Here is a 15,537-nt window from a genome sequence, read left to right as displayed (position 1 = left end):
TTTCCAATTTCAAAATAAACATATATATTAAACAAGTAGAAATAAGAAGTAAGTATATTATAGTATATTCAAGAATGAAAAAATATGTGCTAACGGCGGTAATTAATTTTTTGAATTAATTGTGTTAAAATATTTAACGCATTTAACGCATGCGCAGAATGGCCCGCCCCATACATCCCACCAGTGGCAGCGCCAGGGTATGGCTGGGCTACAGCCATACCAAGAAATGGCTTAGCCCCACCTTGAAAAATGATGTAAGCAAAAATAAAGTCCGCCAACTCGCGCGGAGTAAATTGCACAGACAGCAGAATAAGATTGATTTCAGTAGCCACTTGTCTGGGAATACTGAAGACTAGAAACGGTTTTGAAAACTTTTTTCACGTAGTGATCGTTTCTGAAGACGTCACCTTTTTTTTTAACTATGAGTGTGTGCGGGACGATTTCCCTTCGATTCTATTGGCTCNGGCTGGACGATGATGTGTCACCGTGTGTCTTATTGGTTTTGTGTTATACTGTATTTTATTGTGTGCAGCTGGTCCTTATCTCCAAGACACATTTAAAACTGTTTTAAATGTGTCTTGGAGATAAGGACCAGCTGCACACAATAAAATACAGTATAACACAAAACCAATAAGACACACGGTGACACATCATCGTCCAGCCTCAGCTTTGGTATTCTTTCACAACCATGTTATGGGTTTATTAGACTGAGCAAACATAAACATATGTGGGGAACATAGTGCTGAGTCTCATGGAACATGAAGATTTAATAAATACACAGTAGGTGGCAGACAGCGGCGATTGGAGCATCCGTAGGCTGGACAAAAGTCCGGCATAGTCAGGTACTTCTGTAAACACAAAGCCAGCAAATTCCTGTATCATAATGCAAGATGTTTTTAACAAGCCAAACCACTTGGAAGAAATCATGTGTAACTTAAGTTATGTTGAAAAGAAAGAGCAGTTCTGCCTCTCCCACTGGTGTAAAGTTGCTGGGTCAACTTTGTAATACTAGGTCTCACTCACAGCCTCTCTTTATTAGCCAGCTAATAAATACAACCACATACACAAAGAAAAGCTGCAATTTCAAAATGTCCAAGCATCCTGTATCATAGCCATGCTAATAATGTTTATAATAAACCAAACCGTTTGTAAATCAGTCAAGATTTCAGCGAGTTAAGAGTAATTTTGTGCAGATCACTCACCTTACAACAGCTACCATAATGCAAATCAGAGTAACTGTTGACTGTGGCAAGATGGCGGCCGGTCAGCTACGCTGGAAAATCTCCCATGAGCCATCTAGTGTTTATATCTTTATATATACAGTCTATGGTTTATGTATATCTATGGTTTCGGCTCCCAAACGGCTCTTCATGTTACCACAGTTTACCACGGAGCCTCAGTTTCGCTGCTGCGAGGCTCTGGTGCTCGCAGCTCACGCACGTGCTCCACTAGCACTGCTTATCGCGTCCAAATCGCGCACGTTCCCTGTTGTCCTGTAGCAGGCACCACCGATGTCGGGGAAACGATTTTCAATACTACGAAAATAATCCCACCAGACTCCTTTGCCCCTCCAACAGAGGGATGTCCTTGTCCTTTTCGTTATTTCAAGCGATTAAAACTCTCAATCTTCTCTCAAATTATTAATATTTTTGGACTGAAAATATTATGGCAAGACGCCATGGCGGAAACGCTGGTGCTTACAGTTCGTCATAAATATATTAGCCCTAAAATAGCTACTGGGGTTGTTCATAAACCTCAATACATTTTAAATAATGTTCAACACTTTAGAAGGTAGCCAGCCTACATCAGCGGGTAGGCTAAGAAAAATGATTCCACTCAAATATCCGTCCATTGAATATAAAGCTACTGCCAGCTGCTTAGCATAAAGACTGGAAATAGCAAGCGTAGTTTAGATTTTGAGTCCAAAATCTGCCTACCAGCACTTCTTAAGTCCACACATTACATTTGTTGAATCCATACAAAAACAGAACTATTAAAATTACAAATCTTTGTGTAGCACTCCAGCACTTGCAGCACAGCACTTGCCAAAGTAGATTGTAATAACAGGTTTTGGGTTCAGTTTCTCAAGGTAGACAAAGGTTTACTGTACACGTTAAGTGTTAAAAATCATACAACTAAACAAAAAACTATCAATATAATATTAGATCCATTTGAGTTAACTATAAATAGCAGAACATTATGGAATGAAAAAGACATACGACAAACAAGATATTATTTGGACACAGAAAACTTACTTTTTTTGTGTACAAATAATATATATCCTTAAGTTAAAAAGAAGACAGAAGACAAATAACGAACCCCTTCAAAATTAAGAAGAGTGCCGGTTAAAATAATATAAAACTTGACTTAAATACGATTATCAAAGAATGAAGACAAAGTACAAACGGAATTGTCTTTTATCTAAATATTAAACCCCACAACTTAAATCCTCTCAGATTTCTTTTGGCAAAATCTATATTTTTAACCCTTTTAACTATTACTTTATGCTGGTGTAAAGTAACTAAGTATATTTTCTCAAGTACTGTACTTAACCTGTTAAGCCAGAGAGCCCCCTGTACAGGGGGCTGTGGGGTGTTTTTCCACGAAACTGTCTCAGGGCATCTTAATATTTAAAAATCTATTAAGGTGTCATACTCACTTAACGGTAAGAAACTCAGATAACTGAAGATACGAACCATTTTTACCGAAACAAAGCACAAGTCTCACAAGAAGCGTCTAAATGAGCCCTGAGCAAAAAAATGCTAGCGCACTTAGCACAGAACTCACGGTAAAATTATCCTTATTACTGATCGTATATGCACATACAGGATATGGACAGATTAAAGCTGAGATTCCACAGATTCTACAGGTATTAGTATCATCACTGATCGATCAGCACACGCGACAGAGGAAGCAAACAAAGACATCACAACACGTAGCATTACGGAGCATTCACGGGAGATCGTCTCACCTTAGCTGTTATTCTGATCAAAAGTCGTGTTCAATGGCATTAAAACGATAAAGACGCTGCTGAAGGTTAATCCAATGGTTAATCCAATGTGTCTGTCACTTTGAAATGATTACTGATAATCCATCATTCCCTTTGTATGTCAAAAACGGAGATTTCATAGCTGCTAATGATAGCCACCAGAGTGTATCGCAGCTTCCGGTTCCGGGGCATTCTGGCTCCCCTTCCGGTTGAGCTCCATGGGACCTTATTTCGGAAAGGTTATGCATTGAAGTCAATGGAGAGAGAAAGATTATCTTTCGATCCCGTTTGAATTGTGCCACGAATTACACATATGATGTTTGTCAATTTAAAAGATAATTTTACAAGTCAAAAAAATAAAAATGTGTCGTAAAACTGTGAAGTAACACTTTTTTTTGGTGAAACCGCTCAATGAACTACATNTATATAAGTAGGCTATATGTAAAACATGGAAAAGTAAATAAAATAAGTAGGGCTGTCAAACGATTAAAATGTTTAATCAGATTAATCACAGTTTAAAAATTAATTAATCATGATTAATCACCATTCAAACTATGTCCAAAATATGCCATTTCTTTATGTATTGTTGTGGGAATGGAAAAATAAATGAAAGAAGGCGGATATATCCATTTAACATACAGTATGTTTATTATAACATTGTTCTGTGTGTCAAAATGAAAGACAGCCCACACACCTATCAATCATCAAACCGTGGGGTCTTATTTCATTACGTGTTGATTTCTATCAACACGTAATGTTGTATCGATGTATATAGAGATGTACTACAGCAAAAGTATTCTCCGTCGGGACTTCCTGCAACAACACCACGCCGTTATCTTGATTCTGATTGGCCAGAAGACATTATCAAAGATGTTCTATTGAGAAGACGATCACTACGTGACAAAAGTTTTCAAAACCGTTTCTAGTCTTCGGTATTTCCAGACAAGTGGCTACTGAAATCAATCTTACTAACTGCTGTCTTTGCAATTTACTCCGTGAGTTGGCAGACTTTATTTTGCTTACTTTAAAATCATTTTTCATGGTGGGGCTGAGCCATTTCTTGGTATGGCTGTAGCCTACCCCAGCCATACCCTGGCGCTGCCACTGGTGGGATGTATGGGGCGGGCCATTCTGCACATGCGTTAAATATTTTAACACAATTAATTGAAAAAATTAATTACCGCCGTTAACGCGATAATTTCGACAGCATTAGTATTTACCATTTACTTGCACTAAGGGGTTACAATATGTGAGCCGTCCCTTATAGATACTTTCTTTTTACGTGAGTGAGCCGGATCATTTGGCTCGGCTCTCTTGAAGCGCCAGCTGTTTCGGCTCCCAAACGGCTCTTCATGTTACAACAGTTTACCGCGGAGCCTCAGTTTTGCCGCTGCGAGGCTCTGGTGCTTGCAGCTCACGCGCGTTCAAATCGCGCACGTTCCGTGTTGTCCTGTAGCAGGCACCTTCGATGTCGGGGAAACGATCTTCAATACTCCGAAAAGAATCNAAGCGTTTCACACAAACAAATGTGTTACTTCACAGTTTTACGACACATTTAAATTTTTTGGACTTGCAAAATTATCTTTTAAATTGACAAACATATGTGTAATTCGTGACACAATTCAAACGGGATCGAAAGATAATCTTTCTCTCTCTATTGACTTCAATACATACTTTTTTCTAAACAAGGTCCCATGGAGCTCCCCCGGAAGGGGAGGGACTTCGCCACTCTATTCACCAATGGGTAATGTTTCTACGATTCTATTGGCTCTAACGGTTAAAAAGAGGTGTCAATCATCAAAATCGAACGAGGGGGGCCAGAGATATGGAAAATGCACGCAAAAGAGCCCAGAAGTTTTTTTTTCTTTCTAAATCTCTCTTAAAAAGGTCACATTTCACTTGTTTTGCATCAATCTTGATACAGGGTACATTTTATATGTTATAGTTTGGATTCCTAAAGCTTTTAGTCTACTATCCCATCATTCAAGGGTGGTTTTCACTATAAGTAAAAACAAATTTGGGACGGACACTATAATTTACATTTTTTTACTATGTTTAATCTGAATTTACTTTACAATTAAAAACATCTATATTGGTTCTGACTTTTCTAAATCCAACTCACAGGTTTATCATTTCTTTGAGAAAAAAGATTATTAATTTACCCCTTTTAGAAGGGAAGATATAGTCATTTGTTCTGGGCATGTCATTTTCGAGCCTGAGACCTGAAAAACAGGCTCAGGGCTTAACAGGTACAATTTTGAGGGACTTGTACTTTACTTGAGCATTTCAATGTTTTGCTACTTTATACTTCTACTCCACTACAATTCAGAGGTAAATTGTGCACTTTTACTCCACTAAATGTATTTAATAGCTTTAGTTACTTTGCAGATTTGGATTAATGATGTGAAATATAATCAACTCTCAAACAAATTTATTCAACTTAGCTGCACCTTTACCAGCTTTGATAACACTTTAATGCATCAATATTGTAATCGAAACATATGATACATTATTCTGAAATGGGTTGACCTGAATAATGAGTACTTTTACTTTGCATTTACTTTAAGTATATTTAGATGCTGATACTTGTGTACTTTTACTTAAGAAACATTTTGATTGCAATAATTTGACTTGTAATGGTGTATTCCTACACTCAGCAGGTAACTCTGCTTTTACTTAGATATAAGATCTGAGTAGTGGTTTCACCTCTGCTTATAGCCAACTCTCAGTTCGGTTCAAATACACTAAGTCACTCAAACTCACAGTGGAACAACACATTCACGCATACACACGCATGGGAATGGGCTCCTCTGGATAGCAAAATCACTGAAAGGTTTACCTCGACGTGGAGTGTCATTCCTGGATGAAAAGTGTGGGGTCCTCCTGGTCTTACAGATGAAACCAGCAGGCAGCGGAGATGAAGTCCTCGTCCAAAAAACCTACACATCGACATGCAACACTTTCACCGTAATTTCCGGGTAGCAAAGGTATGCGACCTATGTATGCGACTCAACGATGTTAGCTTAGCAGTTAGCACATACACACTTGCACAATAATCAAACGAGACTTAGCAACAAATGTGCGCATTGTATTGTTCTACCACTACATTATTCTTCGGATTACTCGTACATTCACCCAGCTACACTATCCTACATTTTCATGTACAGTAAACCTACAGTATCCTACATTTTCCCAGCGTCTCACGCTCTGTTGTCGTTTCTCTCTTTTTTTTTTGTATCTCCCGCCGTCTTCCGTACCTTCGACCAATTACAACAGGTGGCACCAATTGAAACGTACCGGAACCAATCAAACTGAATATCTGAAATTAAAGGCACAATCTGTGTATTTTTTATTTAAATTCCTTCAACATTGCTTAAAACAGTTAATTAGATTACTTATCAAACAATTTGCATATTACATTGTTACTAATTAAATGATTGATTGGTTTAAAAATACATGTAGGTTATTTATTAATTAAACTACACTATTTTTATTTAAAATTGCATTACTAAATCATTTCCCTCAAATTTACTAGAAACTTAAGTGATTAAATCCCTGACTTTTTTTCGACAGACATTGTTTGACAGGGGATTACATGTCGAAATATTTATTGCCTCTTAGCAGTTGCCAGGCAACCAGCGTTGACTACAGGAAGTTGCTGCTCCCTGCCAAGGAATAGTTTGCTTCATGATCATTGTTTAACACATCAGTTCATTATTGATCAACTTATATATATAATGTGTTATTGAAGACGCTTTATAGGTCCTGTAAGGCAGCTTTAGAAGTCAGACTTTAGGCTATAGTTTTCCTCTTTGTCCAGTCCAGTTTAGCTAAGATATGCTAAACGACTGCTGGTTTTTAGCCTATTATGAAACGGACGGATATGTAAGTGACATCGATCTACTCCATTAATTCCCTGCAAGAAAGTGTATTTCCAAATATGTCGAACTATTCCTTTAACTGTCACCGGTGGCAACGTCAACCCCCTGTGTGATGCTGTGTGCACTCATTTGGTGAAATTTGGGATTGCTTGGGCACAGTTCCCCTCTCAAAATAATTGTTCATTTATAGTCTGGTGGGTTGCACAACAAAAGCTGTAGGAAGTGAATGTGGAAATAATGAAATATGCAAAGAGAAGCAGCTCGCACAGGGCTTTCTTATGGATTGATTACCATGTGCACTCCTGTCATCGCCTTTCTGTCCATATCATTTCCTGTGACTCTGTGTGCTTTCTAGTAAAGCAGAAACAGCACAAGCAGTTCAAAGAAGCTTTAGATTAAAGTGCTGATGCTTATCACCGTTTACTGATATGATGTATTAGGAGGAAGCCCTCCATCATTGAACCTCCCCCCAAGCTGTGATGCTCATGATTGATAAAACTTTCAAAGGAGTAAATTGATTTGCCTCCTTCCCTCAGGATTAATAGGTCACACTTATACACCTACAGAGTGCTCAGTTCACTTTTCAACCCTTGTCTCCCAAGGTCTCTAAAAAACATCACAAGATATTTGGTTCAATACAAAATCTCAGTTCGCTGGTTGTTCCACTGAATACCATTCACAGATGACTGACGGTTCCTTAATTTGGCACTAAGAAACAGAAGAAAAAAAAGACGGGGACATGACACAGAGAGCAGAAGAGAAACAGATTTTGCAGTCAAGATAAGGGGGAGGTGGAAGTGCTATGTGCTGTGCCTTCATGATGATATTTCACCCTGAACAAACAAGCTGAGCCTCACAGAGAGAGGAAAGCATCGATCTACCCGACTCCAATCATAATACATCCACTTTTCCCTAAGTTTACTTTCTGGCATTCTATCAGGACTTAATAAATTATTTTAGGTGACAAATCGATCTGTTGCTTTGCCCCCTCTCTCTGCTGAGTGAAGGGAAACTTGATTGGGAGCAGTGTGTATATGCGTGTGCTTATGTAAATCTGTGTGTGTGTGTGTGTGTGTGTGTGTGTGTGTGTGTGTGTGTGTGTGTGTGTGTGTGTGTGTGTGTGTGTGTGTGTGTGTGTGTGTGTGTGTGTGTGTGTGTGAGTGTGTGAACGCTTGCATGAGGGTTTGTGTGTCGTCTGCTTTGGAGGCATCATCTGCCATCTGGCCTCAAAGTACAGGGGCCACATGGTGGGAAAGCAAATGTCACTGGTCAGACCAGCTTGTGCCAAGTCCCGATAAATGACGTCAGGAGAAGCCCACACTGTCACTGCCCAAACAAACAACCCTGCCATCAAGTCCGGTCCCCTCCTGACCCTTTGTCACAGTGTTAGGTACTGGTAATGATGGCACTGAGGATCTATGAATTAAAGCTTCTCCTATTCAGCATTCAGTGACAGTACCTTGGGAAAAGAGCTGATGTCCTTTAAGGTCACATATTATTCAAAATGTACTTTTTCCTGGCTTCTAAACATAAAAATGATGGGTCCTTGGGGCGTCTAGGCAACCCTGAAAGTTTCAGAATAATAAGTCCTCTCTCTTTTTCTCCTGCTCCATCCATCTTATGCTGAATGAATCATATTTGTCTCCCCTCCTAATGTCAAATACTGTAGGTGTTCATATCCCATATTCAGGTTCCTGGGATCAGTAGAACCACCTCCAGCAAGGTGATGTTCCTCCTAAAAAGTAGCTGCTGAAGCTCTCCTGTCTGCCATTTTTGTCCCTCAATATCATGGACCTGCTAACACAGCCCGAACAAACAAAGTCACTTGTTCTGTTGTTTGCTGCAATAACCAACATAAAAACCTTTATGTTCTCCCATCAATCATCTGAGGTTGAGAATGTATGGCTGGAATGTCCACACAACAAGAAGCAGTACACTGCAACAACATTCACTTCAGTATTTAATTTGATTTGACTGTACAGTATTTAATTTTACATTCTGTTCTTGTATATCTTGTTATATTTGCATGTAGCCTCCTGTATTAACTTGGTCACAACATTCTCTGCATTATTGAGCTTATTGTATTTTTGTTGTTGTTGACATGTATAATGTTTACTTCATCTGCATTACTTGCACATTGGTCTTGCAATATAATCTGCACTATCCTATTTTTAATCTATTCTACTGTTGCTCATGGCACTATTTATTCTTTATAAACTCTATATAACTATGTTGCAATGTTGGAGGAGCTTGGGACTTTTCATTGCCATTTCCACAATGTAGCTAGCTACTATTCATATGACAATAAATCCTTTGAATCTTTGAATCTTCAAAAACTGAAGTTGAAGTCAAGATGAATCTGTATCAGCTGTACTTAAAACTTGGAAACGTTATCTTTTGCCTTTTTTATGCTGCTTTACAGTTGGTCTGTAAGATTAATGTTAGCATATTACGCTAATGCACCCACCAGCAGTAGCATTGCTTTTCGACCCACGGACCGGAGAAATGCAATATTTTATGCAGATTGTTAGACTGTGTGAGTGCTAAGCCTCATTTGAATTCAATTAAATGATGACAGTTGTAGGTTGAAAGTGAGTTGCTGTGTTTTCATGTTGCCTTTCGTGAAACGTTAGCTCAGCTGGCACTGTTTACAAGAAGGCCCCCATCTGCTCCATTCCACTCTCTGATTAGGCTATATACTATGCAGCAGTATTGTATCATTGATATACTTTACAAACTGCTCTCAATGTACACATGTGAAAAACAAATGGTCAAATTGTACGGAATTTAAAATTGTTCTTTTCTTATTGGCAAGTTGTGTACCTGTTGCTAATTGCTTTGGCTGGTGTTATACTGGAAGCTCGACTTTCAGTGTAACATATAATATAACATATCAACACATCAATGAAAAACTGTCAACAGCCCCAGGTTCCTCCAGTCGGGATCTCATTCAGGCTCAATTGGTCATTAATTGTACTTTATATTTTTAAAAGCACAAGTTACACTCAAAGTCAAATTTCAATTCATTAATTATTCTATAGAACGATACAAACAATTATTTGTTATTATTGTTTTACACTGTTTGCAGCTTTTGCCATAACTACAAATGTAAGATGTGTTGATGAACTTGAACTGCTCTTCCTGTCAAACACCTTGATATGACATTACAGTATAATTGTTACGGCCTAGAGATATTGGACCCCAAAGCAAAAGACTTAGAGAGAGAGAGAGATGATCAAAAGCAAAAAGTTTATTTTAAGCAGAGGCACAGAAAACAGCAGTGGAGGCAGGAAGATGGCTGGCACGGAGGCGTCAGGGACAGGAGGCAAAAACCCAGGCGAAGAGATCACAGGGACGAGGACAGCAGCGAGACACACCGGCGGGTCAAACACAAAGGAATTATCTGGCAGGGAAGTGGCAAGAGGACCAAGCTTTTATGTCAACAGGTGAAGAGGCGAGTGGAAACAGGTGTGCCTCGTCTGCTGCTGGGAGGAGCCAGCCAACTCCCTGCCACACACCAGCCCTGCAGAGGAAAACAGAGAATGGAGGGGGGATACAGAAGAAAACACACAAAAAGCACACAACAAAACTAAACAGAATCATCACAATAATGTTACAGTAAATCTACTGTTTTGCAGGTGATCTGAGTAACCTGGTGGTCGGTCCTGTAGCTCCTGTTGGGTTAAATGATGTCTGGACCAGACTCTTCTCACACAGGCCATCAGAGAAGAGGCATCATCATTGTCAGGATAGCCAGCTGACACCCCTTCAGTTCAGGTAAACCCAATTTATATTTCAATGTTATTGTATATGAATAAAGTGATTTTTATTTAGGAGGATATTTTTTTTGTATTCAGAATGAATGATCTTGTAACATTAGATCACACGTTAGATTTATTTCACAAAAATGAAATTACAATGTTTATGGTATCAGAGTTAATTCAAACATACTGAGTACTAAGGAGATATAAATAGTATTATATACTGGAGACAACCTGTAATCTTTGTTGTTAATTTCTCCCTGATTTGAGATCTGATTCCTGATGGAAAATGTGGTGCGTAAAGTTTTTTATTTAATAAGCCTTTACTTCAGTTATTGTTCACCCTAGAAGTGGGAAGTAGACACAGCGAGTCTCTCTGACCGCAGTGATGCTGCTGTGAAAAGGCCATTGTTTGACAGCGCAGACCCAGCAACCAATCAAAGCAAACTGGGTCTTTTTGGGAGAGGGGCTTAAAGACACAGGCGCTGAACCAAAGCTTTCAGACAGAACGTGAATACAGCTATAATCAGGCAGACAGTATTAGAAGAATAAAGGGTTTTTTGAACATTACAGCATCTATTCATGTTCTAGTTTGAACCCGAAATACAAAAGATGAACCTGAAAAGTTGCATAATATGTGTCCTTATTTAAACAAGTACATCTTTAGGGATTAGAGAGAAGTTTATGGCCTGAACTTGACTGCCTTTGATTGTCAGCACATTTACACAATAAAAAAACGGCAAGCAAATCCAAAACAATGGATTGAATCTGAGCCAACCGCATTAAAGCCAGTGACATTTAAGTATCAATCTGCTGAAATGGCAATGAAATTCTGAATATGATCCAATGAAACGGGACCTCACATCTGCCAAACAAATATGATTTCAAGAGGCAGATTAGATCAAAATTGTTCCATGTTGGATGCTATCCAGTGTGCTCCAACATTCATACAAGTCTATGCACAGCAATGATGGGCAATGAACTCTGAATGTGTAATGTCTGTTCTAGTCCTGAGCTGAACTTTACAGCTAATATCCGTCTCCTCTTAGCCGTCCTCTCAGTTCAGTGAAGCAGCTGCAACATAAAGGTTTCATCACTTGTCTCACTTAAAAAAAAAAAGGAGAAGCTTCCTTTTCAATTTGGGGCCGCGGCTACACAGACAGTGTGAACCTGTTAAAAGCTCTGTGTTCAAAAGTTCACATAGCATCTGCTCAACACCTCTGCAGTGGGGGTTGTATTCAACAGATGAGACGGATATACAAAAAACTAAGTCCTTGGGAAATAATTCCTATTTCAATGAGGCTTTGCAGGCTGGGCGCTGTGCTGTCTTTAGTTTTTAATTATACACCATGAGATAAACGAACATCTGTATTTTTTTTCTGCAATGCAACAAGGCTAAAAGTTATACTACAAGGCTGAGCTGACAAGACAAGGTAAGTAAAAGTATGGTTTAGCTTAGTTTCATGGCCGCACGTTACATTTTTCAGCAGATGTGCCAGGGTGCAGTGGCAGTTAAGGGACTTACGGCTGATCCTGCAGTGATGTACTGTACTCAAGGAGTTCTCAAAGCCCCAGACGCATGCGGCAGTGTGTGCTTTAGCTACTGTATAGGCACAAGCACTCACGCTGACAGACACCTCCCTTTCTGTTCTAATCCCTTCTACACCTCTTCACCAGATGACAAGAGCTATACTTTCCCTATAGACACAGTGAGAAGGAGCCAGGTGAAAAACAATTAAAAAGGCGCTAGTGGGTGGATTTCATTGTTTCCTATCCAGGATGGGCTGTATATAAATGATAGACTGATTTAATGAGTGAGACCATATTTAAACAGTATTCTTGTGTTTTTGCCAGACTGTAATCGTGCCAGTAACATAGGTTTGAACAGATTTGGTTTTCTATAAGTTACAATATGCTTTTGATGTCTGGCTGGGAGATATTGCAGAGATATTGCAGGGTTGACTGTTGGTGCTTTTCCAAAATGTCCATAATTATATTTAATAAATAATCAACATTAATGTGGATATAATGACTTAATGGGTAAAGCTAAATCATAGAACAGCTAGAAACGTCTGGTAACTTCAAGAAATAACATCACTTTACTGTAATACCAGTACATCTCTTAAAACCAGGGAGAGACACTTACATGCAACATTACAATATCCATAATCTAAGATGATACGGATGTAATATTTATACATTTCGCAGCACCTTTTTTAATGCTGAAATAAACCCACAGGTAGCAACCACACATACACATTTAGCGCATTTGTAGCTTTTTGACAAGAAGCAGTTGTTAAATTACAGATTATCCCAGCAATCCTGACAGGGATAAAACTAGTCATACTGTCCTCAAGCGCAAACATCAGCCTCCCACTCCCGGCATCTCTGCATATAGTGCACACACATGAACTCACAAATAAATGGCTTAACACATGAATACATGGATGTGTACACACAAACACGGAAAGGGAGATGCAGACACACAAACACACCAGCTGCCATGTGCAATAAAGAACCAAGAAGACCAACTCTATTTTACACATCCGCGGGGGGTCAATAACTCATTAGAGCCGAGGTGAGGCAGAGGGAGGCTGAGTGAGATGACGTGGTGTGGGAGGGCTGCTCACCTGAGGATATCCACATGTCATTGTGTCCAGAGGTCATGAGGACGATTCAGACTTCATTAACAGCATGTCATAAAACATGCCAGGGTGGTACCCACGCCTGCAATAGGGTACCTTGTGTAATTTGCCTGTTTTATTCCTTTAACCTTTTTCTGCCTTTCTGGGATTTTTTATTGCTCATCCTATTGGCTTTTTATTTATGACCCTTTTATCGCTTGTCATGAGCTTTGCATCTCGTTGAAATGCTCCATAAAAATGAAGTTTATTATGGGGTTAAACTAGACTTCTTTCCCAGTAAAGTACAGTACAGGTCGTTGTAGGCATTGAAGCATGTATTTGTACTGTAGATGATTCGTTCTGCTCACTTGGTATATCTGGCTTAAATTTACAAGCTCGCTTCAATTATTTCAAATGTTTCGAGATTCTTCATTGATGACCCGAATCAAATGGGGGCTGCCCTTTAACTTCTTACTTAACAAGCCATGGCACGTATCTAGTGAAGGGGACTCATCTGTTTAATCATCTCAATCACTGAGCTGGACCTGACTACGAATACAGAAAACACGCAGCACTGAGGGCTGCACCAGTGTACAGTGGACGGACTGTTACTGTCAATGACTGTCAAATTAGAAAAGGATGACGTGTGTGTGTGTGTGTGTGTGTGTGTGTGTGTGTGTGTGTGTGTGTGTGTGTGTGTGTGTGTGTGTGTGTGTGTGTGTCTGAGCCTCCATGAAAGTCTGCTGAGGGTTTATCAGACAGTTTTTGTGTGTTTGTTTTGGGTGGGTGCATTCGAGTTACAACACTAAGCACACTTAAGGACCTGTTTACAAAATGTATCCTGCTGTTACACAACCTAATCCCAGAGCCCTCAGCATTACTTCCGTGGTACAAGTTTAAAATGTCAGTAGGCTTTATCTGGCTGGACAGAGAAATAGCCTGATGATATAACTATTATTTCTGGAAGCCTTTATAAACCATCTCTGTATTTTTGTTGACATTAATGCATTTATCATACATCCACATGAGCGGTTTCTATCTTTTAACTGATGTCTACGCAAAACACCACAAAAATGCCGTATGAGTTGTTCAACCTTGTTGAGGACACATGCTAATTACTTGATCCAAAGAGTAAATCCATAAACACACAGACGGTGTAATTAAATCATCTGCACAGCTCTGTGTCAACACCAATCATCTGAAATGACCTTGGAACTTCTTGGAATGGACCGTGTTCATGAAGCATGTCAGCACCTTGAGGGTGTCATCCTGACCATCCCACTACACCACAGAGCACCACCATATAATATGACTTGCCATACATAATGTATCTGTCAATATACTGTGAAAAGATATAGGCTGAAACTGGATTCGCATTTATAGAAAGATCTAATCATTTAGAGGATTTACAAACCAAAGGCAAATGAAAATATGAGGAGTGAGAGATAAAAAACTGCCATGCTTTTTTATACACTCATATTTCTGAGGCAAATATCATCGTGTTCTGTTCGAAAATCTGAACGTTTTTGAGAATTTGCTTAAATTACAGGATATGTAAATGCTAAATAACCATTTACTAAATAACCACTTTGAATACCTCCTGAATTAAAGCACTGTGGCTATCTGTGCCTTGACAAGCTTGCAGCTAGTCTGGCATCACGCTCTGCTGGGACGCCTGTGTTTGGTGCCATTTGGCAACCGCTGGAATATTTAAATGCCCTGATGAATACATAGCCCCTGGGCCTGACTGCTCAAACCGAACACTGAGTGTGATCCGCATACACTAATGGGACTTCTGACAGTCCTGTGCATTCATCCTACAAAAACTCACCATGGAGCCAGAGGGGACCAGAGGCTGGGCGTGAATGGAGTTAACTGGCTGAAGATCTGAGAACAAAAGGCCACAGGTCTGACAAGTGCAACTTCTTATGTGTCCATCAGCGACCACTTATACTGTCAAATCGTCCTTGAGCAAAACACTCACCACTTCTTTTTCTTTTGTTGCAAATTGCCTTTTAAAAGAGCAACAGCTGGTGTTTTTAAAAACATGTTTAAGAGAATTAATCTTAACCCCCATTTGGTTTGGGGCTGGAGGTCTGGGTCAATTATCGAAGAGACCATAGTCTATTTTGTTTAAGCTCAGCAGCTGTGTGTAGTTAACCATGACTCTGAACCCCTCTGTGCTGAGTGGATCTGGAGAAGTGGTACAGCTGAGTGAATCCACTGTAAAACATTTCTGGAAACTGTAACCTGCAGCATACCGGGAAACGAGAAAGATGTTG

The sequence above is a fragment of the Notothenia coriiceps genome, unplaced genomic scaffold (genome assembly GCF_000735185.1).
Source record: "Notothenia coriiceps isolate Sejong01 unplaced genomic scaffold, NC01 NC01_scaffold00036399, whole genome shotgun sequence".
NCBI lineage: Eukaryota > Metazoa > Chordata > Actinopteri > Perciformes > Nototheniidae > Notothenia > Notothenia coriiceps.
This window is presented reverse-complemented; position numbering follows the sequence as displayed.